At 33.1% G+C, this 26,998-nt stretch overlaps 1 protein-coding gene across 8 annotated transcripts in view; it reads left to right on the top strand.

Annotated features, from left to right (window-relative positions):
* The window catches only part of LOC127850016 (synaptotagmin-like protein 5), a 146,243-nt gene that overhangs the window by 60,431 nt on the left and 58,814 nt on the right, over positions 1-26,998 (top strand). Inside the window, exon 1 of one of the 8 annotated variants that reach the window (XM_052382751.1) lies at positions 4,803-4,984. The exons of 2 other annotated variants lie outside the window; for them this stretch is intronic. The gene's annotated coding sequence lies outside the window, so the exon portion shown is untranslated. Of the gene's footprint in view, positions 1-4,802; positions 4,985-11,531; positions 11,616-25,891; positions 26,115-26,998 lie in introns of those variants that run through there. 5 more of the 8 variants (XM_052382745.1, XM_052382753.1, XM_052382749.1 and 2 more) reach the window with 5 other exon arrangements.

The raw sequence follows: 26,998 nt of genomic DNA, 5'->3' as shown, positions 1-26,998 counted from the left end.
TGTGGAGTCATCTATGTTAGGGCCGTAAACGTTGATTAATGTTAATTGTGTTTCTAGTATTTTGATATCTATACTTGCTTGTCTGCCAATTATTATTTCGTTAAAGTTTTCGACTGTGATCCCTATATTATTTTTTATCAAAAAGGCAATGCCTTGTTTATTAGTATGTTGTCCACTGAGATAGATGTCTCCGTCCCATTCATCTTTTACGGTTTGTGCTAAAGTAGGTGTCAAGTGACTTTCTTGTAATAGGCATATACTATATTTTTTTTCGTCTAACCATTTGAAGATTTTTATGCGTTTGTCTTTATTGCTTAGCCCTTTGACATTCAAAGTGCATAATTTAATCATTTAAAGAGGTGAAGGGTGATGTAAATGCTAATTTGTGTGTGCTTGTCCAGTTAGTTTCTATTTGAAAACATGTCCAGTTATTAGTAATAATATACTATATAAAAAAACATAGTAATAGACAAACATCACATGTATATGTAATTTATGTTTATGTTCTATATGTAATACAGCAGTTTATTATTTAGACCGTTAGGAATCATAGTTTTTAATTTGTGTATCCAATATGTTTCTTTACATAAACGGTCTAGATTGTTTTGAACAACATCAATAGGTACAAAGGAGAAATCTGATAAAGTGCAATCATTGATAGTAGATCCAAAATGTGTAGCAACATGTGAAATAGGATTTATTGAACAATTTCTGAGATCAAATCTATGGCTATTCATTCTGCGGGAAACACTCTGATTAGTTTGTCCAACGTATTGTTTATTACAATTTTTACATGTAATAAGATATATAACATTGCGCGAAGTACAATCAACATCATAGCGTAAATCATACAATAAACCAGTAACACTACTATTGAAACTTGAACATATGTTTATATTATTGCAATGTGTACATCTTGGTCGGTTACATTGCCCGATAAATGAATATCAGTACTGTTATAAGACACTGAACATCTTACAAGGCTGTTACGTATATTCTTAGGTCTTTTATAGGCCAAAATAGGTTTAAATGAATGTAAAGACTTAACACTTTCCTTGTTTGATAATCTGAACAAATCCCAGTATTTGTGTAAAATTTTAGCAATACAATGTATAAGGAAGTGATGTGTTAAAACATACAGTAAATGGTATTATTGAATCAGTATTTCTCTGAGTAACACATAATGCACTTTCCTGTGTCATATTTTTCACTTGAGAAAATCCATTTTCAATAACATTTGATGGATAATTTCTACTTTTAAAATACTTAAATAAACTAGATAAGGACTGATTGAATACATCATCATCAGAAATAATACGTCTGTAGCGCTTTGCCTGACTGTATGGAATACTCCGCTTACAGGACATGGGGTGAGATGACGTAAAATCTAAGTATAAATGCATATGAGTAGGTTTACAAAAAATATTTGTAACCACAGTGTCTAGTTCACTTTTTGATATAGAAACATCAAGGAAAGATACACACTGTTGAGATATATGAGAGGTAAATTTTATGGTTGAATGGAAGTTATTTAAATTATTAATAAAAGTGTTTAAATCTTCTAAAGAGCCATTCCATATCATAAAAATGTCATCCAAAAATCTAAGCCAATTATATGGTTTAATAGAGGTATTGTTAAGAAAATCTTCCTCAAATTTACCCATAAAAAGGGAAGCATAAGACGGTGCCATAGGACTTTCCATAGCAGTACCCATAGTTTGTAAATAAGTATCATTATTGAAATCAAAACAGTTATTTTCAAGAACAACTTGCAAAAGTTTGCTAACATCATCAACATTTACATGGTTATTTATAGTTTCTTTTCTTAAAAAATATTTACAAGCATCTATTCCCTCACTATGGGGAATGTTAGTGTATAAAGAAGATACATCAAAGGTTACAAAGTAATAATCTTTTTTCAATTTAATATTTTTTATCTTGTTAAGAAAGTCTGTTGTATCTTTAACATACGATGGTAAATGCTGCATAGCTGGATTTAAAACATAGTCCAAGTATTTAGAAATATTTTCCGTGTTTGAACTGCATGCAGACACGATGGGCCGACCAGGATATCCAAGTGGAAGACTGGCATCAAATGGCTTGTGTGTCTTTGGCAGAATGAAGAATTGGGGATTACGGATATTAGTTGGAAATAAGTCAAACTGCTTACTTATACCGGGGTTGTTGTTCTCTATTTCTTCAAAACATTTTTGGATATTTACATTCGCTGACTGGTGTTGGTTGTTGTTCACTTTTTTGTAGAAATGCTCATCGTTTAATTGACGAGTAACTTCTTCAATATATTTATTTTTATTCATTACTACAATAGTATTTGACTTGTCGGCTTTTTTAATAACAATATTAGGATCATGTGCTAAATTTTTCAAGGTTTGTAGTTGGTCTTTGGAGATATTTGGTCGGAACCGTTTCTTCTTATCATTATGTAGTATTTCATTTGTAATGGCTTCTATGTAAAAATCAAGATATATGCCTCTTCCACTAGGAGGCGTAAATGTAGATAATATCTTGTTAAAAAACGGCAGGTGTATATATTCATCATTTTCAGTAGTATTGTGTATATCTGTTTTATTAAGGTCTGCAAAATATTCTTTAAATTTTTTTTTTTTTTTTTTTTATCAATCTATTCCAACAAAGATGACGCTGTTTGCCAGTGACAGGACATTTGTTATGGTGGGAAAGAACAACGGTGTTGTTTTGCAATTAAAAAGGGACAGTGCCTGTTAATTGGATGAACCACGGTCTTCAGCTGGAAGTTTCAAAGGGGTTTGGAAGAGTTCGTGAAATTGATTTAGTGGATAAACTTTTAACTGCCCTTTGGAAGTATTATCATTACAGCACAGTCAAGTCAGGAAGCTTGGATGCAATTCAAGACTTAATGTGAGAACTTGGTGACCTTGACACTAAACAGAACTTAACTGTAAAAAAGTCGGTACACACCAGGTGGCTGAGCCATGAAAATGTGCTCCATTCGATCAGAAAACTGTATGTAACAATATGTATTGACCTGGAAAATGCTGTCACAACTGGCGGGGACAAGGCGCTTGGGGATAATTCCAGGGTTTCTGCTGAAGTGCTGTTGAAGTTAATGAACCAATATGACAATATAAGCTTTTCATCATTCAAAACTTCTGTGTGACATTGGCACAGTGCTGTCCTAATTAACCCTTGTTTTCAAACAGGTTGACGTTGATCTCTCGGCAGTCCAACCACAACTGGAATTGACAGTTTTAAATTTTTTAGAAAATGAAAAAGCCAGGGGGACTATTCTTGTCCAAGGTGCCATCACTTGCAGAAAAGCTGGGAATAATTATAGAGGACAGAAATTAAAGAGTCCAGAGAGGCTGCAGCTTCATCGAAACACTCCTGGAGCAACTTCAAGAATGACTGAAACATTCTGAACTTATAACTGCCATAGCTGCCTTAGACCTAGCCCATGTGCACCATCAGATCCCCATGCATGGGGAACAGGAACTTATCCAGCTGGCTGGGCACTTCCAACTACCAGAGGAAGAACTGCTGGCAGAGTGTGCCCACCTAAAAGTGAAGTTCCTGGCTGAGACAAAATCCCCATAAGTCACCCTGCAGTGACTTGTTGCTAAAAAAGAATGTATAGGAGATCTGTTTCCAAACGTCAGGAAGGAAGCTTCTGTCACCTTGATGCTCTCAACAGCAGCTGTGCATAGAATGTTTTCCGGAGTTAAATTAATAGTGACAGAGCACAGGAACTGCCTTGAAGTTCCGACCACAAACTGTATTCTCACAATCAAACTTTCAGAACACCATAAACCACACTGACATTGACGTGAGAAAAGTTGTAACAGCACTCATGAAAAAGAATATAAGAATCATGTGAAATATCAAAATGAAATACAAATGTTATAATAAATATTTAAAATGTATATGTACAAGTATAATTTCAAATGGTATTATAAAAAGAGAGCATGTTTTGACCATTTTATTTATAAATGATATTTCAGAGCAATTATTGAGGGTATGATTTCTGTCTTAGTTTGTATGGATGAAAAACACATTCAAGTCTAAATGATAATTATGCAAAACATGTTCTTGTTCTACGAGTCCATTGCATTAAAGTATGTTAATTGCAAGTGTTTTGGTATACCTTTTATTGCACAAAAATAAAAATTCTTATAAAATATAACTGTGTTACCTGCAACATGTTGTCTGTTGTTTCATACATGATTATAAGTAAGAAATGAAGGAAAGAAAGAAATGCAGCTCTTCAACTAATAATAAATAATATAATAACATTACATTGTTAAGTAAAATAACCTATACAAATATATCCAAGCCATTATAAATGTTTGGTAATAATAATGTATAATAGTTTATTCTAAGTTAAAAAAAGGCATCACGCATTTGAATGACCTTCTTTTGCATAAATCACGCCTTTAAATGCCCTTTTATAATTTACTGTGCAAGCCCGCTTTAACCTCCTGGGGAAAAAGGCATTATGTCCATTCTATTAGGGAATTACAATTATGTTTTTAACAAAGTCATAAATTTTACCACTGATGATGTAAATTAATTCTTCTACTTTACATTAAACCTTACCACCCAAAGGAAACATTTTTAAACATCAAATTCTTTGTTAATGTATGCCTAATGAAATTTGCCAATTGTAAGTTCTAAAGTTGGTAGATTAAAATGCTTGGTTTAAACACCTTTGATTGTAAATAGCTTTTAAAGGAAAGAATTTTAATGATAACCATTATTAAATCAAGCGTGACTACCAGTATGTAAATTTCATCAGGTAAAAGCGGTCTATATAGACTTAGCTGTCAACATACTGTATGGACTTATCTTGCTGTGTGTAGTGGGGTGTATGAAAACAAGATTTTATCGACAAACTTTCATATTTTGATTCTACCCCATTAACGTGTAATGTTAACAAAAATTAAATGTTTGGAGTGATTGTCGGATTGGATTTAAGGCATGTCAGATGGTAATAGTCATTCAAGTATTTGTAATTTTGAAATGTTATAACATTTGATTGCAGTTCTTCCCTGAATTAACATTCTTGAGTCATTCTGCTTATGAGAATGACTATGCCTTGACATTAAAGTGTTTTCTAATATGTTCGACTGTTAGTTTCAACATTACATGTCATAGAGGTATTTGTACTTCACCATTTTTCAGATTTTGTGATCTGCAGTGAATTAAATGCTTTATTGTGTACACAGATTAATTCAGTGATGCTTATATGCATGCAGTATACATGTATTTAATTACAGAGGCGAAATGCAGTTTGTTTATTTAAGTCATATGGTTGTTTAACAGTGCATATGAACAGTAGTTCCCTGAAATCTAGACTTGCATTCAAAAACACATTTTCCACTCATCTCACATCTAATAGTTTAATGTAGCAACTAAATAGTGTTCATGTTTAATTTTGTTTTACGTTCCCAATGACTTTCACACAGATGACTACACAAATTGTGAATGTAAAAGAGAATGTCCCAACACTAGAGAAATGGTGCACAATTAAACATGGGTTCTCCATGTACGTTTGATTTGTAATGATTTGATTGCTCCCATTGATTTTCCTGATGTGGGTTTAGATCATCATTGAAACTTTTCTCCATAAAATGATCATGGTTTTGAAAATAAACTCAATGACCATCAATATGCTCCTGTAAATATAAACAATATTATAATCATATTAACAAATACCGTACATCTCAGAAATGGATGTTATTATCAATACATGTTTTTTTACGTTACATCCAGAATTCTTTTTTAAATAAATTAAACCAAAATGCAGGTTTTAAAATGTAAGCTCTACTATTGTTTTAAGTCAAGAGTTTAAAATTATTAACAATTATGAATTATTTTGGTTAGGACTTTAAACAAATGATGTGTACAATGTCTTGTATAATTTGCATGGCAAATACTTATTGCAATATTCTTGATTTTCTTAAATTAAAAAACCAGTAACCTCCTTTATTAATGGCTGTCGTTTCAATATTCAGTCATTCAGGTTCATGTACTTGCAATTAACATTTGTATTTGTGTAATTATTCATAATTAAGCCCATGAGCATATATTATGCTGTACAACTACTATGTAATGTAAATAATTAATTTGACCTCAGATTATTGACTAACGAAATCTGATATAATTTGTAACCAGCATATCGTCGCTGTCGTTCTCAAACCTCGTAGCTACAAAATGCCAACTTTTCAGGAGAGAGAAAAAAACGTCTCATTTTTTTTATAACGATGTTTTAAAAATTGAAATTCTGTAAAAATACCAAACAAATAAAGCTGCAAAATACGGTATAAGCCGTAGACGCATAAGTCATACTGATAAGTCATACTGACAGTCAGACATGGTAGCTACGATATTTTGTCACCACAGTTTTGTCATTTTTATGAGGTACAAAAATTCGTCCTGATAGGAAACCTCGTAGTTGCAAATAATTTTTTTTATAAAAACGTTTTTGTCAAATTTGTCTAAACGAAATGACGTACCTATAGGTGAAATGGCGTCGCTATGACTTTTCGCCGGGAAAAAAGCCAACAATCATTCTACAACATTTCGTCACGTGGCTTTTTCAAGGGCTCTGATTGGCGTAGAGCTACGAGATATAGCACAAAACACGCGCCAGACTTCATATATTCGGAAAAGACAAAAAAAAAATTTGAAAATTTTGGAGCCACGAGGTTTGAGAACGACAGCGACGATATTGTACTGTTAGATACAAAATTGTAATTTACTGAGGTACCAAGCAAAATAGAATGAAAAGGCAAAGTTTGTATACCTGTTTGTACACATGGCCTGTGTAAATAAAGAAACAGATTACAAATGTGCAATTTAATCAGAATTAAACCTGTACTGCTGTAGTACTTTAGTGGATGTTGTTAAAATTATCATGCTGAGCTTTTGTGGTAGCCTTTTGTGCATTCTCAATACTTTAAACAACTCTGTAGTTCTCATTTTAAGACTGATTAAAGAAAAGGCTTGTGAAACACTCGAGAGGTCACCCATTTTCCCCATTTTTAGCTCATCTATTTTTAAAAAAAAAATTATGAGCTATTGTCATCACCTTGGCGTCGGCGTCAGCGTTGGGGTCAGCGTCCGGTTAAGTTTTGCGTTTAGGTCCACTTTTCTCAGAAAGTATCAATGCTATTGCATTCAAACTTTGTACACTTACTTACAATCATGAGGGGACTGGACAGGCAAAGTTAGATAACTCTGGCATGCATTTTGACAGAATTATGTGCCCTTTTTATACTTAGAAAATTGAAAATTTTGGTTAAGTTTTGTGTTTAGGTCCATTTTATTCCTTAAGTATCGAAGCTATTGCTTTCATACTTGCAACACTTACTAACTATCATAAGGGGACTGTGCAGGCAAAGTTATGTAACCCTGACTGGCATTTTGACAGAATTTTGTGCCCTTTTTATACTTAGAAAATTGAAAATTTTGTTAAGTTTTGTGTTTAGGTCCACTTTATTCCTACAGTATCAAAGCTATTGCTTTCATACTTGCAACACTTATTAACTATCATAAGGGGACTGTGCAAGCAAAGTTATGTAACTCTGACTGGCATTTGGACGGAATTATGGACCCTTTATACTTAGAAAATTGAAAATTTGGTTAAGTTTTATGTTTTGGTCCACTTTACCCCTAAAGTATCATAGATATTGTTTTCATACTTGGAAAACTCGCAAACTATCATAAGGGTACAGTATAAGGACAAGTTGCATAACTCTGGTTGTCATTTCTACGGAATTATGGCCCTTTTTTGACTTAGTAACTTTGAATATATGGTTAAATTTTGTGTTTCGATCCACTTTACTTCTAAAGTATCAAGGCTACTCAGCTTTCAAACTTCAAATACTTTCATGCTATGATGAGGTTACTGTACCTTGCAAGTTGAATTTTACCTTGACCTTTGAATGACCTTGACTCTCAAGGTCAAATTATTAAATTTTGCTAAAATTGCCATAACTTCTTTATTTATGATTAGATTTGATTGATACTTTGACAAAACTACTCTTACCTGACATACCACAATTGACTCCACCCAAACCATCCCCCTCTTCACTCCACCCCTCCCTCCTTTGTGATTGAAATTGTGAGTCCCTTCACCTTTAAAAAGAAAATAGATGAGCGGTCTGCACCCGCAAGGCGGTGCTCTTGTTATTGAAACGCAGCTTCCCCTTGCTTAAAATTTAGACAAATTTAGGGTATATGTCAAGATTTTGGATATCTGTAAGGATTTTATTAAAGAGACTGAGTCACTTAAACTTTCCCAAAGGGGCTATTAAAAATATATTTAACATTAAATTCAATTTATTTTTGACATCTAAGTTACATTATATTCATGACTGCTGGAAATTGCGTGTTTAAAATATAAACAAACCAACAAAGTTTATTTCCCCATGTTTTCCCATTCATGTACATCGTAAATAGTAATGTTTACATTTTTAACCCTTTCCCACTCAGAGGCAAAGTGAAAATTGCTATGTGCAAAGAGCATAAAACCAGAATAGCCTGTGAGTAACTCGCGGTCTGTTCAGGTTTTATGCTGTTTGTTTGCTGCTCATCAGTAACACAGGGTTGGAAAGGAAGCCTTTAAAACTTGAATCCAGTAATAAAGGTCGTCAATTAAATTTAACTTTCTAAGGGAATACAAACACATCAAAATACGTATCTAAGTGGTAAAGGGTAAAATATGTATCTAAGTGGTAAAGGATTAAATACCTATCAAAGTGGTAAAGGGTTAAATATCTATCTAAGTGGTAAAGGGTTAAATATCTATCTAAGTGGTAAATGGTTAAATATCTATCTCAGTGGTAAAGGGTAAAATATCTATCTAATTAAGTGGTTAATGGTTAAATACCTATCTAAGTGGTAAAGGGTTAAATTGAGTGGTAAATGGTTAAATATCTATCTAAGTGGTAAAGGGTTAAATGAAGGGAAATGTGGCTCATACTACCCAGACTGAACAACTAAAAGCGGAAAATGTCTATCTTGAGCTTACATGTACACCTTAAGCATGGGGTTCCATTTTGTGTTGATTCAAGGTCAAGGTTACTGTGGATATACATTTATAAAAAAGTCATGGTGGAGATACTTTCCACAAATTGATTCTATAGGTGGGTAACATGCTGATCTAGCAAGGGGATTCATAATAGGGGCAAGTGGGGTCTAAGGCTAACTGTTACTATAAATAGCGAAGGACTTTCTGCGGACCTCAAAGACCTCGTGAAGAGGCCGGTAGGACCTGTAAATAAACTCTGATTTAAAAAAAAAAAAAAAAAAAAAAGCTTAATTACATTACTTTGGATGGAGGGATTGTTCTGTTATATGGTAGCTAACATGCAGACCTATCTGTGGAATGCATTTAGAGCCAGTCAGGTCAAGGTTAGGCCAGTTGGGTCAAGGGGCCCGTCTTATCAAACATCGTACAACATTATATATGTAATTGTCACATTTATACTTACTGTTGTTGAACATTTTCATTCATTTTCAAAGAAGCTGTCTAATATCCATTATATTTGAAACATACAGATCATAATCACTTATATTTTAAAATTACAAAATTAATCGTAAGTTATCAATATCATACAATCTTTGATAAGACGGACCCCTGGTTACTAAAAATGCAATAAACAGTTTCCACTCAATTATCATTATGCCCCCCTTCGAAGAAGAGGGGGTATATTGCTTTGCTCATGTCGGTCTGTCGGTCGGTCCGTCCACCAGGTGGTTGTCAGACGATAACTCAAGAACGCTTGGGCCTAGGATCATGAAACTTCATAGGTACATTGATCATGACTCGCAGATGACCCCTATTGATTTTGAGGTCACTAGGTCAAAGGTCAAGGTCACAGTGACTCGAAATAGTAAAATGGTTTTTGAATGATAACTCAAGAATGCATACGCGGCCAACAGGGCACACTCTGAACAATATTACTGAAGCAACTGGTCGGTCATCCTAAATCTATAATTATCAGTCCAATGAAACATCATCCTATTAGTAAAATACAGTGGATCAGTAAAAATATTATCAGAATATGAGATTTTTTGTATATTTTGTATATTAAATATTGTGTTAATGTTTAATTTTGTTGATTAATATAGATATAAGCAGGACAGGGGAGGTAATACACTATTATATATTTCTTATATCAGGGGAAACAAATGCACCACCACCACCACCACCACCACCACCACCACCACCACCTTGACAAAAAACGTATTCACACAATGGCTGCTACTACAACTTATAGCCCATATAGGGGGGCATGCATGTTTTACAAACAGCCCTTAGTATGTTGTCATATTATTTGTAATTGAGAATGATTATTGAAATTTAGACAAAATTGAAATGATTGTTTTTAATTAAAGTCCCTGAGAAGAAGAAAATAATATAATAGTTTTTTGTGTCACAGTGAAACAATGCTGATATGGTAAAATTTCAATATTAAAAATAAATGTTGTTAGTATTGCATCTGGGTCCTATCCGATTTTTATGCCCCAGAAGGAGGGCATATAGTGATCGGACTGTCCGTCTACCTGTCTGTCCTTCCGTCACACTTTGTGCTTATGTTTCGCGTTTAGGTTTCGAAAAATTCTCATAACTTCTATGTCCCTTCACATAGCTACATGTACTTGATATTTGGCATGCACGTGTATCTCATGGAGCTGCACATTTTGAGTGGTGAAAGGTCAAGGTCATTCCTCCAGGTCAAGGTTTAAAAAAAACATGCATCAAAGCGGCGCAGAAGGGGGCATTGTGTTTCTGACAAACACATCTCTTGTTTGATGAGGTTTTGTTCCTCTGTGCTTCTTTTTTTCCTTACTGAGTATGATTTTATTTATCCCTTAAAAGTATTTGGGCTCATAATGCAGACTGCACAGCCTAATTTGGGACAACACATCGCACATGCATTAAACCCCCTTTTCACAAAGCGAGGCTTATTTATATTTTCAGTCTAGGAATGCTGTGCTGTTCCTGATGTTAAACATAACTGTTTTTTTAATCTTATTAATTTACACCCTTGAAGATGATAAAGTACATAATTATGTTTTCAATTGTTTGTTGGTGAGTGACCTATTGTCCATCAGTAGACCACAAGACTTCTACATTCTGCAAATTGTATCTCTTAAATTCAAACAATAATGTTTTATTCTAGATGTATATTTGAAAGATATGGCATAAGATGTTTAGGTTAACAATAACCCCTTTTCCCTTGGTATGTGGTTACCGAAAATGAAAGGTATAAGAGTTGATAATAATTCTGGATGTTTATTTGAAGGTTAGGGCGTTACATAATTTGGTTATATTATACTGCTCATCCCAAAGTGTTCTGTTACCAAAATATGCAAAATTTATGAAGGTAAAGATTTGAAACAAACTCTATCTTATTTGATGTAAAATACCTATGCAAGAGAATCTGGATATCTAAAGATATCCTGAGTCATTCCTTCCTACACTAGAGATAGCGGGACATAATGTCTGTTATCACACTGTCTGAAAGGACTCTTATAGATCCATATTTGGAAATCATTTCATTCATTGTCAGCTTAGTTGTAAGTGATTTTGTTGGATTGTCAAACAAGTGAGATTTTAGTACTTTTTTTTACACCTTGATAAATAAATCTTGTACCTGTAAGTGCCTGGTGGGTTAATCAAAAATGGTGATTGAAATTAAAACAACACAAGCAATTATTTAAAATTATTTTTGTATTTCATTGTAAATCTGAAAAGAGTATTGATCAGAATTTAATTGTTTAAAGGTAGTTAAACAAATATTGGGAGAAAAAAAAAGTAGTTTAATAATAGGCAATATATGATCTTGCCAATCATTTGTGGTCTTGTATCTTTGTAGCTTGAATTTCAAATTGTTAACAAAAAACATTATCACATGATTAATTTCTACATGGTCCATAAGTTAACCACCAGTCAGGGTTCCTTTTAGTTGAGCAGTCTGGTTTATTTTTATACCAGTTTAATTTCAGAAAATAATGAAAACAAAGAAATAAACAAAATACAACATAATATAAAGATTGATATCGCCATTATGTGTTTTGTAAAATGATTGATTTCTTAATGATGTTTTCTGAAAGGATTAATATCTCAATTCTGTGTTTTGAAAAAATATAGATAAAATCGTGATGTATTTTGTTTAAACTCCCAAAGTCTTTGTCCAAACAGATAATGTCAGACAAAACATGTATACATTTTCATTATTTATCCTTTCCTACACTTGTAAGGAATTTTATGTGGCTGATTTTATAGACATTATTTGGTCAAATTCCCAATGGAAAAAAATATCTTTCAATTATCTTAGACCCTGTTCCAAAATTGCCTGCTAATTGATGTGATTAATAATATTATGTATTATTAAATAATTAATATTAACTAATTTGTTAATATTTTAATATTAATATATTGTTATTTAATTATTGTTATAAATTAAAAAATATAATTTTTATGCCCCCGAAGGAGGGCATATAGTGATCGGACCGTCCGTCCGTCTGTCCGTCACACTTTGTGTTTAGGTTTCGGAAAATGCTCATAACTTCTATGTTGCTTCAAATAGCAATTTCATATATGGCATGCATGTGTATATGGACAAGGCCTTTCCATACGCACACACATTTTGACCCCTGTTACCTTGACCTTGAACTTAGGGTCGGCGTTAAGGTTTCGAAATCTGCGTTTAGGTTTCGAAAAAAGCTCATAACTTCTATCAAGCGTTTATAGGGGGCATTAGTCATGCTATGGTGACAGCTCTTGTTTCCCAATGTATTGTAAATGGATGCAAATTTCTCAATTTCACAAGTGAAGTTCATATGCCCATAATTATGAGACAAAGATCTCATTAAAAAACCCAAATGAATTTGACCAATCAACAACCAGTTTATCAGTTTATATCTTTTTGCTTTAATGAACTATAGAGGGTAAGCTTAGAAATTTCCCACAACAATTAACAAAACATTTTTGTTGTATTATTAATTTCTGCCCTGAGGCAATAATACAACTTTTGCAACACATCTGTTGCCATGAATATTGAAGTATTTATTATGCGCACACTTTGTTATCATGAATGCCATAACTACATGATCTGTTTGTCTTTTTATGTAAATGTTAAATGGATGCAATTACCATACTAACCTTTGATTAGTTTGCATAAACACTGTTGGCATTTGAAAACATGATTTAAATTAGCAAAACTAAGGTCTGAACAATTATTGCTGGAATTTTTGTAATGTTAATGGCAGTGTGTGTTATGATTAGTAAATTTTCCATGAATAGGAGTTTAATTGACCACTCGCCAGCTGTCAATCAAACTCGCGTAATAATCAATCAGATCTCGTTTATTGCGGCCACATGGTACGACAAACAAAGACTGTTGGAGTAATTGATAAAGCGTTTTATGAAAACACATTACTTAGTGGGTGGAGCGATCGGGTATTTAGCTACTGGTCAATTGGAATAAGTATTTTCAATGGAAGAACTATTTGAACCTGTTACCATTTAATCATTGACACCTTATAATGAAAAATCAGGGTTTATTTAAAGATTACCATTGTGTTCTCTTCCCAACCACCAGACAAAAAGAAGAACAGTTTCCTTTCAGTAACTTTATTTTAGATGGAGATAATTAAGGCATTGAAATTTTGTGTGTTGACAACTTAACATGGGATTGCATTGAAGTGAGGACCAGTATGTTCAAAATTAAGGTCACTGTTACTTAAAATTGTAAAACAGCAAACAGGTATTTTTTGCAGATTTTGAAAAAGCTTTTGACAGCTTAAACCATAAATTAATAATAAAATGTCTTAAGAAATTGAATATTGGGTCAAACGTCATCCAGTGGGTCATCATTTAACACTATCATAAAAAGTCTAATCATAAACAATTGGCATTTTTCAGTTATTTTTTAAATAAAAAGAGGAGTCAGACAGGGCTACCCATTATCATCCACATTATTTTCATATGCTTGCAACTACATGTATTGTCAAACTATAATTGAGCAAAATAGCAAAATTAAAGGCATAAATGTGTTGGAAAAAGAAATAAAACAAACCTTCGCCGATGACGCAACTTTTTTCATCAATGGATGCGAGAAATCATTTATAACATTAGTGGAAACCCTGACTGAATTTAAAAAGATATCATGCCTTAACCTTAACACCGCGAAATCAACGATATTACAAATTGGATACTTGAACAAAACCAACACCAAATTCTGCATTGAAAGACCTTTTATTTGGACATCTCGAGAAGCAAAACTTTAGGAATCACTTTTTGTAACCAAAGTGATTTAAATGTACAAAATAATTTAATCGCAAAGCTGAATGAGTTTAACAAATGTTTAAAACAATGGCAACACTGGAAACTTTCCTTAATGGGCAAAATTACGTGTCATTTAAAAGGTTTGTGTTGCCAAAATGTATCTATCCATTTTCAGTTTTACCCAACCCTTCTAGCATAATAATGAATAATATAACAAACTGTATATTTAACTTTATATGGGACAACAAGCCGAACAATTTAAAAGAATTTTTTTATATAAAAAGTATGAAAGTGATGCTAAACCTTACCAACATTAATAAATTCTTAACTTCAATAAAAAGTAGGTGGATAAAAAGATATTTAGACTCAGAAAACTGTGGTAAATGGAAACTTTTATGGGACTTGAGATTAAATAAATATGGAAGCAAACTAAATTTTTAAAGTGAATTCAGTGAAAAACTATAACAGAAATAAGCGGAGATAACACTTCTTCACGACATCATTACCTGGTGGTCTGCAGCAAATGCAATATACAAGTTACAGCATTCACAAAAACGCATCAAAAAGGAAAAAATATGGATCAACAAGAAAATAACTGTCAACGGAAAAACATAATTTTATCGCGATTGGTATGACAGAGGTATAAAATAATTTACTTTAGAAATAAAACGATGTATAATTTTGAAAACATTAAATACCTCTACGATATCAATAATAAAGACGTTATGAAATTCAATACCTTAATCACATCTATCCCAGCAAAATATAAAACTAAAGAAAGCATAAATGACCTTGATATCAATCAACCAGACAAAACTTTGTCAAAAGCGTTATTCAAAACAAAATACCTTAATAAATTTATATACAATATTCAGTTGCAAAACGAGGACAATGACATTAGTGAAAACTAATGGAACACAAATTTTACAGATATAGAATCAACCACTTGGAAAAAAATTAATATTGTGCCCCAAATTTCAACCATGGACATGTCTTTAACCCTTTCAGTGCGGGAACCGAATTTTGAAGGCCTTTGCAAACAGTTTGGATCCAGATGAGACGCCACAGAACGTGGCGTCTCATCAGGATCCAAACTGTTTGCTATTCTGATAGTTTTCTTTGAAAAAAATCGAAGAAAATGGTAATTTTAGAAATTCTGCAGACGACATTTTAGCAGACGACAAATTTCCCAGCATGCAAAGGGTTAACGCAGGTGTCAATATAAATTTATCATGTGCATTGTCCCTACAAATACATATTTTAAATGCAAACTTAGCAACTGTGCACTTTATGTGATTTTTGTCAAGCAATAGACCACTTATTTTGGGAGTGCCAACACTTTCAAATGATATGGAAAACGATGGAAACAGTTCTTGTCAGTAAAAACATATTAATTAAAATATATACATGTAAAACAAATGCTTTCTTTGAATGCTCTGAAAAAAAACTACACTCGGATGCATTTAACTTTATTATGATGCTATTAAAATCTTTTATATTGAAATTGAAATACAAAAAATGCATACCAACGTTTCCTCACTTTATTGAATTATGAGAATAAAAATTGAATCTGAGATTGCCCTCATAAAAATAAATTTGAACAACACCACAAAAAATGGGTTCAATTCAGGTTATTCATACCTTCTACAAACCATCAATAATGCTTTTCAGACAAATTTTATGGCAAAACAATTGAAAATATTCATTCTCAATAAAAAAACAAATTCTTATAACAATACGATTGAAACACAACTTGTTGTAAAATATTTTCTTTTTCCCCTATGTCTCGTAAAAATACACTGTTTAAAATGTATTCACGCATACGCTAAATATTTGACATGTTAAAGTACAAAAAAGGTACATATTTTCAAACACTTTCTTATGTATTCCGTTTTATGGTAATTATTTATGGATACCCGGTACTACATTGTTAGAAATGTGAGAAATTAATTAGAAAAAAACAACAACAGCAAACAGATTATTTCCGGTCAAAAACTTAACTTTGCATTTGAGCTGAAACTTATTATTTAACCCTTTGCATGCTGGGAAATTTGTCGTCTGCTAAAATGTCTTCTGCTGAATTTCTAAAATTAGCATTTTCTTCGATTTTTTTCAAAGAACACTATCAGAATAGCAAACAGTTTGGATCCTGATGAGACGCCACATTCTGTGGCGTCTCATCTGGATCCAAACTGTTTGCAAAGGCCTTTAAAATTCAGATCCAGCGCTTTAAGGGTTAATTTTGTATCAAGCTTGCATAGAAACTGTACCTTTTGAACTACATATATTTCAAGTATATCGTAATGAAATTACTTATATGAGCCACGCTCTGTGAAAAGGGGGTTTAATGCAGTGCGTAAAGTGTCATCCCAGATTAGCCTGTGCAGTTGGCAAAGGCTAATCAGTGAGGACACTTACCGCTTTTATGATATTTTTTGTTTAAAAAAAGTCTATTCTTAGCAAAAATCGGGTTAATGCAGTAAGCGTTGTCCCTGATTAGCCTGTGCGGACTGCACAGGTTAATCTGAGTCGACACTTAACGCACATGCATTAAACCCCTTTTCACAGAGCACGGCACATATATAGCATTTGGATGCTCTTGCCCTGAGGCATATTATTGTTATAATTATGCTGTCAATGGATTTGATCTTTTTAGTTCATTTGCTAAAGTAGATGTTACTTTATACATGTTTGTACCTCTGGCATTTTCTTGTTTGTCAAAAGTGTTCAGCCAATAAATTGCTACTAATTGCAATGTTAAATCAAAGCGCTGAAGACACTGAAGTTGTTCGCTGTTGTCGTCCTTGATTAGCTTGTGCGCATTGCACAGGCTTATCAGTGTGCACAGGCTAATCTTATTTGACGTGCATTAAGCCCTGTTTTCCCTGAAAGCAGCCAATATGTACAGATTTCAATGATAAACACTAGACTGGCCAATGTCGTCTTACAAGCTGGTATATACACTCAATGCTAGAGCAGAATCATTTTTCGTCTGCTGCAGACAGGCAGCGGTAATCATTCCTAGCAGAGTGAGTTGCGGTTCTTACCGTACTTAAGGCTTCTAAGCACATACTGATTTGCAAAATATGCTCTGTAAATTTAGTCGGCCGCTAATGCGACCAACTAAAAATGGTTGTGATTGGTTAGGTTTAGTTTGCAAGCCCCAAGACTTTAACTATAACTTACATTCTGCAATCCAATTTTAGACTTGATCTGACATTTTTCAACAATGGAAATGAAATCTCAAATTAAGCAAGAGCTCTGTGCTTGGTCAATATTTTTTAAGGATTATAGGCTACAAAACATTAAAAACAGAACACCCATCCCATCTACTATGAGAGAAGACTTCGTGGGCTGAATGGGAAACTGGTGTACTTCTTAATAATTTAGAACAGATTGATCTGTTGCACAGAAAAATTTATTTTGATAAGCAATCTGAATTCATGCTTCAGCAATGTTTTTAATACTTGTTCATTCAATGAGGGTTTGGTGTAAAACCGATGTATCTGCATGTCATTTCTATACAAGATACAATAGTCTTGTCAGGTATATAAATTAAGTTTTGTTGTAAACTTAAATTATTGCATGTTTCAGGAGTTATATGTAGCATGTGCGCATCATCCTTCTGTGAATACAAACATAAATTCCATTTAGCTCACAATAAAGAATGGTGAAACACATTTGTAAAGGCAGATTTATGTTCCATGAAATTGAACACTGTAATTATAGCAACAAATGTGAGGTTGTTTGAGATAACTTATAATTTGTCCCATCAGGATATCGTTCTTACGTTCTTACGGTGTTCTCATAGTGTCATTGAGGAATTTTTGTTTAGGTAGCTTATATGCAACCCTTGCTTTCAAAGTTAATTAAAGTGATATTATGGGCATCTTAACAGTTTATAGGTGTCTTAATCGCAACTGTTGTTTATTTTTGGTGTTTTCACTTCATATACACTAAACCTGTACGAAAATTCTTTGCAGAGTCTGTACTGAGTCTGTACAAAATCTGCCCAGAATCAAGACAGAATTCATTTATTCTGTACAAAGAGGACACAGACCTAGAATCTGCCTGGAAAACTGTACAGATTTTTTAAACAGAATTACAATGAAGCAGAATTTCATCTGTACATATTACTATACCAAACAGAATTTTTATACTTTTCATTTTTATAAGACAGATTTTTAGCACTCTGCATTTTAGCAAGACAGAATTTTGGTACTTGGCAGTATTAAGCAAAGCAGAATATTGGACTTAGAAAACTATTGAAACAAAATTTCAAACTGGGACTTAAATAATAAAAAAAAATAGACTTCTGATTCAAGTTTCTAAATGTTTATTATTAGAAACATTTGCCCTATACAAGAAAAACAATATTTATGTTCAGTTCAATTTATACAATAATTGCCATACATGTATATATAACATGTCATCATATTAAACTATGTGAGTATGTAATGATAATTTACCTTTAAACACTTAAAGTACATGTAGATCTACTATAATCATAAAATATCTTTGAATTAAGGTTCTTACAGTAAACTTGATTTAGGGTTGAATACAAATTGAAAATTGTTTTTCAATTCCCCCCCCCCCCCCCTGACTTATGAAAACTGCTTTGCTTTAATGGTAGTATATATGTATTTCCACTGGGGTTAAATGTTTAGTTTGCCTTCCTCTCACTCTATCTATGAACTGAGGAGCTGCGCCATGAGCGCATGATACGCCCGTCGTTCGCCAATGAAGTAGTAAGGTAATAAATAACCCTTTGAATCATTTTTTTACTTCAGTTTATTTGTATTTGAATACATGGTTTATTTTATAAGTACATGAGCATGGAGCGCCGTCTCCTTGACATTCATACCATATCTTTTTTTGAGTATATGTATGCATTTCTTTAGAGGATATGGAGTTGAAGTAAACCTGTTATAGATATTTTGACCAATAATAAAAGAGAAATGTAGATGGGTAAGTGGTAGTGTACAATCGGAATAGAAAAAAGCTCACCTTGTTCAATTTTTCAGGGATACTAAAAAAAAAAAAAAAAAAATCCATCGAAGGATATTTGAGCTACAGTAGGACATTCAATGAAATCACGAAATTTTGACGAACAAAGTCCCATAACTCTGGAACGACAATTCAGAATTCCGTCAAAAACGAAAGGGGATCAGGGTTTATCAATATTAAGATTGTGTTAAAATTTGAAGAAAATCTGTCAAAGGATATTTGACGTAGCGTACGACATTAACAGACGGACGGACGGACGGCTACGGTAGGACATTCAATGAAATCACGAAATTTTGACGAACAAAGTCCCATAACTCTGGAACGACAATTCAGAATTCTGTCAAAAACGAAAGGGGATCAGGGTTTATCAATATTAAGATTGTGTTGAAATTTGAAAAAAATCCATCGAAGGATATTTGAGCTACAGTAGGACATTCAATGAAATCACTAAATTTTGACGAACAAAGTCCCATAACTCTGGAACGACAATTCAGAATTCCGTCAAAAACGAAAGGGGATCAGGGTTTATCAATATTAAGATTGTGTTAAAATTTGAAGAAAATCTGTCAAAGGATATTTGACGTAGCGTACGACATTAACAGACGGACGGACGGACGGACAGACGGACGGACGGACGGACAGACGCGGGGTATACCATAATACGTCATAGACGGGCGTATAAAAATTGTAATGTCAGTGCTTGTATACACCTCTGTAACAGTTCACTTGAAAATAATCATAAACCCCTAACAAACAAATCCTGCCCGCTTGATACTTGTAATGTGAAACTGGGGCTATCTTTACTGGCTTGCTGGAATGTGTATAATCTCTTCTGATTGGTTGGGAGCCAAATTTGAACGTGTAAACATAGATCCATGCAGGACCTGAAATGTAGTTTCAAAGCAATGTTGGGAATTTTTTAAGTTGAAGTTTTAACAATATGCTGATATACTTTAATGGACATTCTTAAACAATTAATTAGAATGTGGAAATCAACATTTTGTGTGTTAACAAGTCTCTAAAAGAGGAATTCAGTGAGTAATGAAGCGGCCCTTTTGGAAATGCTTTGATCGAACTGTTAAACAGGTTTGTATTGTTCTTCTTTACATTGTTATCTTATAATGTTATGTTTAATTTAATGATATAATTTAACAGTTACAAAGATCTGTTTTGGTGGGTGATTAACATTTTAAATAAATGATGAAACCAATTATCTTTGCAGTAAGTTCACATAAAAGACATAAGTCAGTCAAAGGTATCTCTATCTTACAATACCAACATATAGTTGTAACAATCAATTGCCTAATCAGTGACCAAATGAAAGGGCAATGTAACCAATACTTAGATTTATTTATGAATAACTACTCTGCCACAAAATGTAAAGCCTTTTTTTCAATTACATATTTAGGAAATCTATGATTGTTATCACTTAAAAGGTGTTGCATTATTTAATTTTTAATTTTAGTAGATCCCATATGATCACTTCATTCAGATTGGCTAAACAAAGTAATTTTTAAATAGTAAATTGTATTTTTTTTGCTTTCAGCGATTTTCAAAAAAGATTGTGTAGCAACTTACCCCTGACAACGACCTCAGAAGTGCAGTCACAGAGTAATGGTGCTGTTATCACTTAAAAGGTGTGAAGCAAAAACTTAATAGAATGTGGTTTGTAACTAAATCAACATTACAAATTGTCTTTTTATAAAACACCCTATGAAATGACCTACATCTGAAAAAATGTCAAATTTATTTTATAATGTGAAAAGCAAAATATAAAGAGAAGCAAGTTGGTGAACCATGTTGCGTTATTTAAGTTGTAATTTTAGTAGATCCCATATGATCGTTTCATTCAGATTGACTAAACAAAATGATTTAAAATTAGTTATGTGTATTTTTTGCTTTCAGCAACCATCAAAACAGATTGTGTATCAACTTTCCCCTGACAATGACCACTGGCTCAGTTAAGTGCAGTCACAGAGTGATGGTACCTCACCAGGGTCTAGTTCAGGCAAATGAAGATCTCTAAAAGGGATTTTCATCTCAATATAATAACTGTAATTTCTTCAAACATAAACTTACTTTATTTACTGTGTTTTTATGTCATATAACAGTGATACAGTAATGTGTGTTGTATTTAGGGATTTATTTCTTAACGGGATGTGTAAGAGTAAATTATTTTATTTTATTGACTGTCAGTATTTGTTACTTTTCTTATATATTTATAAACATGTCATAATATCATTAAATAAAAATGTTTAATATTTACAGTCTATATATTTTACTTTACATTTTGCTACATTTTTCTGTACAGAATTTTGTGTGTGTACAGATTTTAATTTGTGTACAGATTTTATTTTGCACAGAATCCCATTCTCACATTTTGGTTCTCCCCACATTTAATTCTGCCCAGATTTTTTTCTGCCCCTAAAATATTCTGCTTAATTTAAATAATTCGAAAAATCTGCACAGAATTCGTTCTTTGTTTATATTGAAAAAATCTATAAATAGAAATCTGCTTCAACTCATTTTTAATGGACACCAAATATTTTCTGCACAGGTTCTATACAGATTTTGTGTATTTTATTCTGCACATAATCTGGTTACAGTCTGCCCAAACTTTTTCGTACAGGAAATATATTTGTTAATGCAGCATCAACATACTAAAACAATATCCCGGACAGAGAAAAATAATGCATTTGAATATCAACGGTACTTTCGTTTGACAACTGATCACGCATGTACAAGGTGAACCTAAATTTAGTTTTAGCGCAGATTCGTTTATATGACACACAGACACAATTTTGTTTTACGGATCATTTCGGCTTACATGACTGGGTGAGTCACGTAAAATATCGAATATAAAATATATTTTTATAAAAACTGGTAGCAAAATGAGTTGCAGATAATTCAGGTCAGTAACCACATTTTAACTTACTCTTTTGACCTGTTAATTCTTTTCAGCTCAATTCAACAGTGAAAAATGCCCATAATATCACTTTAAGCTAATTTATAAAATGTTGAAAGTCTTGTTTATAGTTATAATAAGCTTTTTTTGACATTTTTTGCTCATGGAAAACACAAATAACATAAATCATCAAGTTTAATGCCAACATATATGAAACAGAATGCTGCATAAATTTGTCAGAATTGGGTAATTTAATATCACTCTACAAAATTTGTATATGAAAAAGATGGAAGATATCAGGCCAAGCTTCTGAATATCAAAGATCTGCCTTCAAATTAGCATTCATAAACACAACAACATTTGGTCTGATTTTGGACACTCGATTTGTTTTAATTATCAAGTTTTTACTGACACTAGTAATGGTTTTAATTGTATTGGTCTTTGTGACAGTTTGTTCACTTCTTTTTACTTTGAATACGATAATTAACCCCAATAAAACTGTTCAATTGCAGTACGAATATCGTCTGTTTATAATATTTTTCATTTAAATAAAGTCTCTATTAAACAAAAATTCAGTTTTAGGCAGAAAGTGTCGTCCCAAATTAGCCTGTGCAGACTGCAGAGGCCAATCTGGAATGACACCTTACGCACACACATGAAACCCCCTTTGTACACGGAGCGCGGCTCATTTTATAACTGACAGACACTTGTGGCTAAGCTATTAGGCTTCGGTAGCATGCAAAAGCCATTTTCAAATGGAATTTAGGAGACCATTGTTAAAAGGTCGCCAGTTTTGAAATTTTGTGGTGACAACTTTGTTTGAAAGTGAAACCACGTACTGGACTTGCTAGGTAATTCCATAGGGATTTTCCAGTCATTTTTAGCTTGACTATTATATATGAAATATAATTATATAGTGGAGGTATCCTACTCACCCCGGCATCTGCGTGAGCGTTGGAATGTTAAAGTTTGCGTACCACCTCAAATATTTTCTTCCCTTGACATATTGCTTTTATTTTTTGGCATACTTCTTTACCAACATGACCCCAATCTATAAACAAGAGCAGACAACTGTATCAAGCATTTTATAAGAATTATGGCCCTTTTTTCACTTAGAATATGCATATTATTGATAAATCTATGTTAAAGTTTGCATACCACCTCAAATATATTTTCTATGTTCCTTGAATTATTGCCTTCATATTTGTGCATACTTTTTAACCAACATGACCACAATCTATAAACAAGAGAAGACAATTGTATCAAGCATTTTGTAAGAATTATGGCCCTTTTTCCACATAGAATATGCATATTATTGATAAATCTATGTTAAAGTTTATGTACCACCTCAAATATTTTCTATGAACCTTGTCATATTGCTTTTATATTTTGCATACTTCTTTACTTACATGATCCCAATCTGTGAACAAGAAAAGACAACTGTATCAAGCATTTTGTAACAATCATGTTCCCTTTTTATACTTAGAGAATTGCAAATTTGGTTAAGTATTGTGTTTAGGTTTACTTTATTCCTTAAGTATCAAAGCTATTGCTTTCATACTTGCAACACTTACTAACTATCATTAGGGGACTGTGCAGGCAAATTGATGTAACTCTGACTGGCATTTTGACAGAATTGTGGCCCCTTTTATACTTAGATAATTAAACATTTTGTGTTTTGTTCCAGTTTACTCCTAAAGTATCATAGCTATTGCTTTCAGACTTTGAAAACTCGCTATTTAAACAATCGTAAGGGGATTGTACAGGGCAAGTTGCATAACTCTGATTGTTATTTTACCAGAATTTTGGCCCTTTTTTGTCTTAGTAACTTTGAATATTTTGTTAAATTTTGTGTATAGATCCACTTTACTTCTAAAGTATCAAGGCGATTGCTTTCAGACTTCAAAAACTGTCTTACTATCATGAGGGTACTGTACCTGGCAAGTTGAATTTGACTTTGACCTTTGAATGACCTTGACTCTCAAGGTCAAATTAATAAATTTTGCTTAAATTTTCATAACTTCTTTATTTATGATCAGATTTGATTCATACTTTGACAAAACAACACTTACCAGACATACCACAATGAACTAAACCCAAACCATCCCCCACGCCCGACCCTAGACCCCCCCCCCCCCCCACAAAAAATTTTTTTTGTGCTTTTTTTTCTTAATTTTGAAAGATCATCTAATCACCCCCACATTATGCTCCCCTCTCCACCCCCCAACCCCCCCCCCCCCAACCCCCCCACCCAAAAAGATTTTTTTTTGAAACATGGTAAAAAAAACACAAACATTTATTTATTTTATTTTTGAAGGACCGTCCAACCATCCCACCCACGCTATTGCTTTCAAACTTGAAATAAAATCCTATTAGTTTGTTTAATGTCTTTACAAATGTTCAATAGGTTGTGGAAAATATAGTTGAACTCAGAATCGTCTATAAAGTACAACTTCTTTAAAACAGTGATCAATATGTTTCAATTATGGTCCTCTTCCACTTAGAATATGACTATATTACCTTGACCTTATTGAATATGAACAATTTCCCCATGATGGCTTTCGCTATACTGTCAAGCACTCGAATAGTCGAGCCCGCTGTCTTCTGACAGCTCTTGTAATAGCAACTTGCAAGGACCTGAGAGAGATCTTGATACGTTTAAATCCTAGTTAAAAAACCTCACAGCTAATTGAGAACGACACTTTCTGCTTTTATGGAATTATTTGTTAAAGGGAAGTCTTTTTTTAGCGAAAATCCAGTTCTGGCAGAAAGTCTTGTTCCTGATTAGCCTGTGTTAACTGCACAGGCTAATGTGTGATGGCACTTTATACACATGCATTAAGCCCCATTTTCCCAAAGAACGGCTCATTTATTGTGTTCTGTTGACAATTATTTGCAAGTAGCTAAATGGCTTTAAATGTTGTGTGAAAATGTCCATAAACTTTTTATGCTCCCGTTAGTTTGTTCGTTGGTGTGGTCTTGTTTCGGGAGTTTTTTTCCTAAACATTTCCATATTTTAAGTGTGTGACTACCTGCAAGACCTACAATGTTTAGCGCCTTTTTCCTTTATGGCTTGCAGATATAGAACTGATTTTTGGTGTCTGAGTCTACCTAAATAATTTACAGATTGAGTTGTAGTTTGGTTCCGCTCAATTGATTTTTGACATAGTTATGGGCCTTGGACAATTTTCTATAAAAAGAGTTACGTAGTTGATCTAAATGCACTAGGGAGCTTTTTATGCCTCGGGATGGAATGATTGGGGGTATATTGTTTTTGGCCTGTCTGTCTGTCATTCTGTCTGTCTGTCATTCTGTCCCGAAACTTAAACCTGGGTTAAAGTAAAGGTTAAAGTTTTGCAATAAATTTTGCAATATTGAAGATAGCAACTTGATATTTGGCATGCATGTGTATCTCATGGGGCTGCACAGTTTGAGTTGTGAAAGGTCAAGGTCATCCTTCAAGGTCAATGGTCAAATATATGGCTTTAAAGCGGTGCAATATGGGGCATTGTGTTTCTGACAAACACATCTCTTGTTTTTCATATGAACAGCGCTTAAATTAAAACTTTGGTCTAAATATAAATTAAACACATACACTAAAAGCACTCATTTTTAATCCCCATATATACTAGCACAACAAAAGTACCTACATAGATCATGCATTTGTCAGCAACAGATGTGACAAACATGAGGCTTGTGGGAATATGAGAATTACTGAAATAATAGCAAGTATTGTCATGCTAGCTTAGGGATGTAATTGCAATGTGAACACAATCGGGGGAAAATGTTTAAACATTTTTGACACAATGCACAGTTGTACTGTAGTGATACCATATTTGTGGAGTATTATATTCAGTGGTGCATGCACGGGTTAGATTATGTTCTTTCTATGTACGATAACAGGTAAGTTATTGTATCAGTTTGAAACATTTTATACATATTTATATTATATAATGTACTTGTATAAATGTGTTTCAAATGTTAAGTGTTTCTTGCTGGTTATAAACCGGCTTAAAGTTACATATGTATTTCATGTAAAACTAAAATAAGGTATTTGTCTCAGTGTACATCACTTCCTAGTGAGGAATTAGTGTGTACTGTTTATGGATTTGTAGCTGTGCATTAAATATGAATCATTTGATAACTGGGATAAAAATATGTGGCTGATGTTGTGAGTCACAGCAATTCAATTTCAAATTTGGTAGTCCGTCTAGCTGGGAACAAGATTTTTAAAAAGCTTATAACAATTTTCCTTCATTTTATTAGTTTATTTTTACAAATGACATTGTTTCAGGCACATAAAAGGGCATAATGCATTGATACATTGCAGCAAATTGTGTAATATTGTCAGATTGTGTTTTATTAAAACGAAGTATTTGATAACTTATAACGTAAACTAGGTTCTGGTCTTCCCCTGTGGAAAAGTTCACAGTTAGACCATGTTTCAAACATGTTTCCGACTCTCATTTGACCATGATATAACCATGTTTGAAACATGGTCGGTCAGGTTTGTCAAAATGACATCATGACCAGAACATGTTTGATCATGGTCAACAAAGGCTATGATATTCAATGATATGACAATGTTTTGACCACGTTTATTTTAACATGTTCTGGCTCTGATTTGAGCATTATATAACCATGTTTGAAACATGTTTGATCAATTGTTTATAAAAATGACACCATGACCAGAACATGTAGGATAGTGGTCAACAAAGGCTATGATATGGCAATGTAATGACAATGAACAAATGCCATCAAAATGACAATGTTTTGATCATGTTTTT

The sequence above is a fragment of the Dreissena polymorpha genome, chromosome 11 (genome assembly GCF_020536995.1).
Source record: "Dreissena polymorpha isolate Duluth1 chromosome 11, UMN_Dpol_1.0, whole genome shotgun sequence".
NCBI classification, from domain to species: domain Eukaryota; kingdom Metazoa; phylum Mollusca; class Bivalvia; order Myida; family Dreissenidae; genus Dreissena; species Dreissena polymorpha.
The sequence above is the reverse complement of the archived record's forward strand: the minus strand, read 5'-3'. Positions and strand labels throughout refer to the sequence as shown.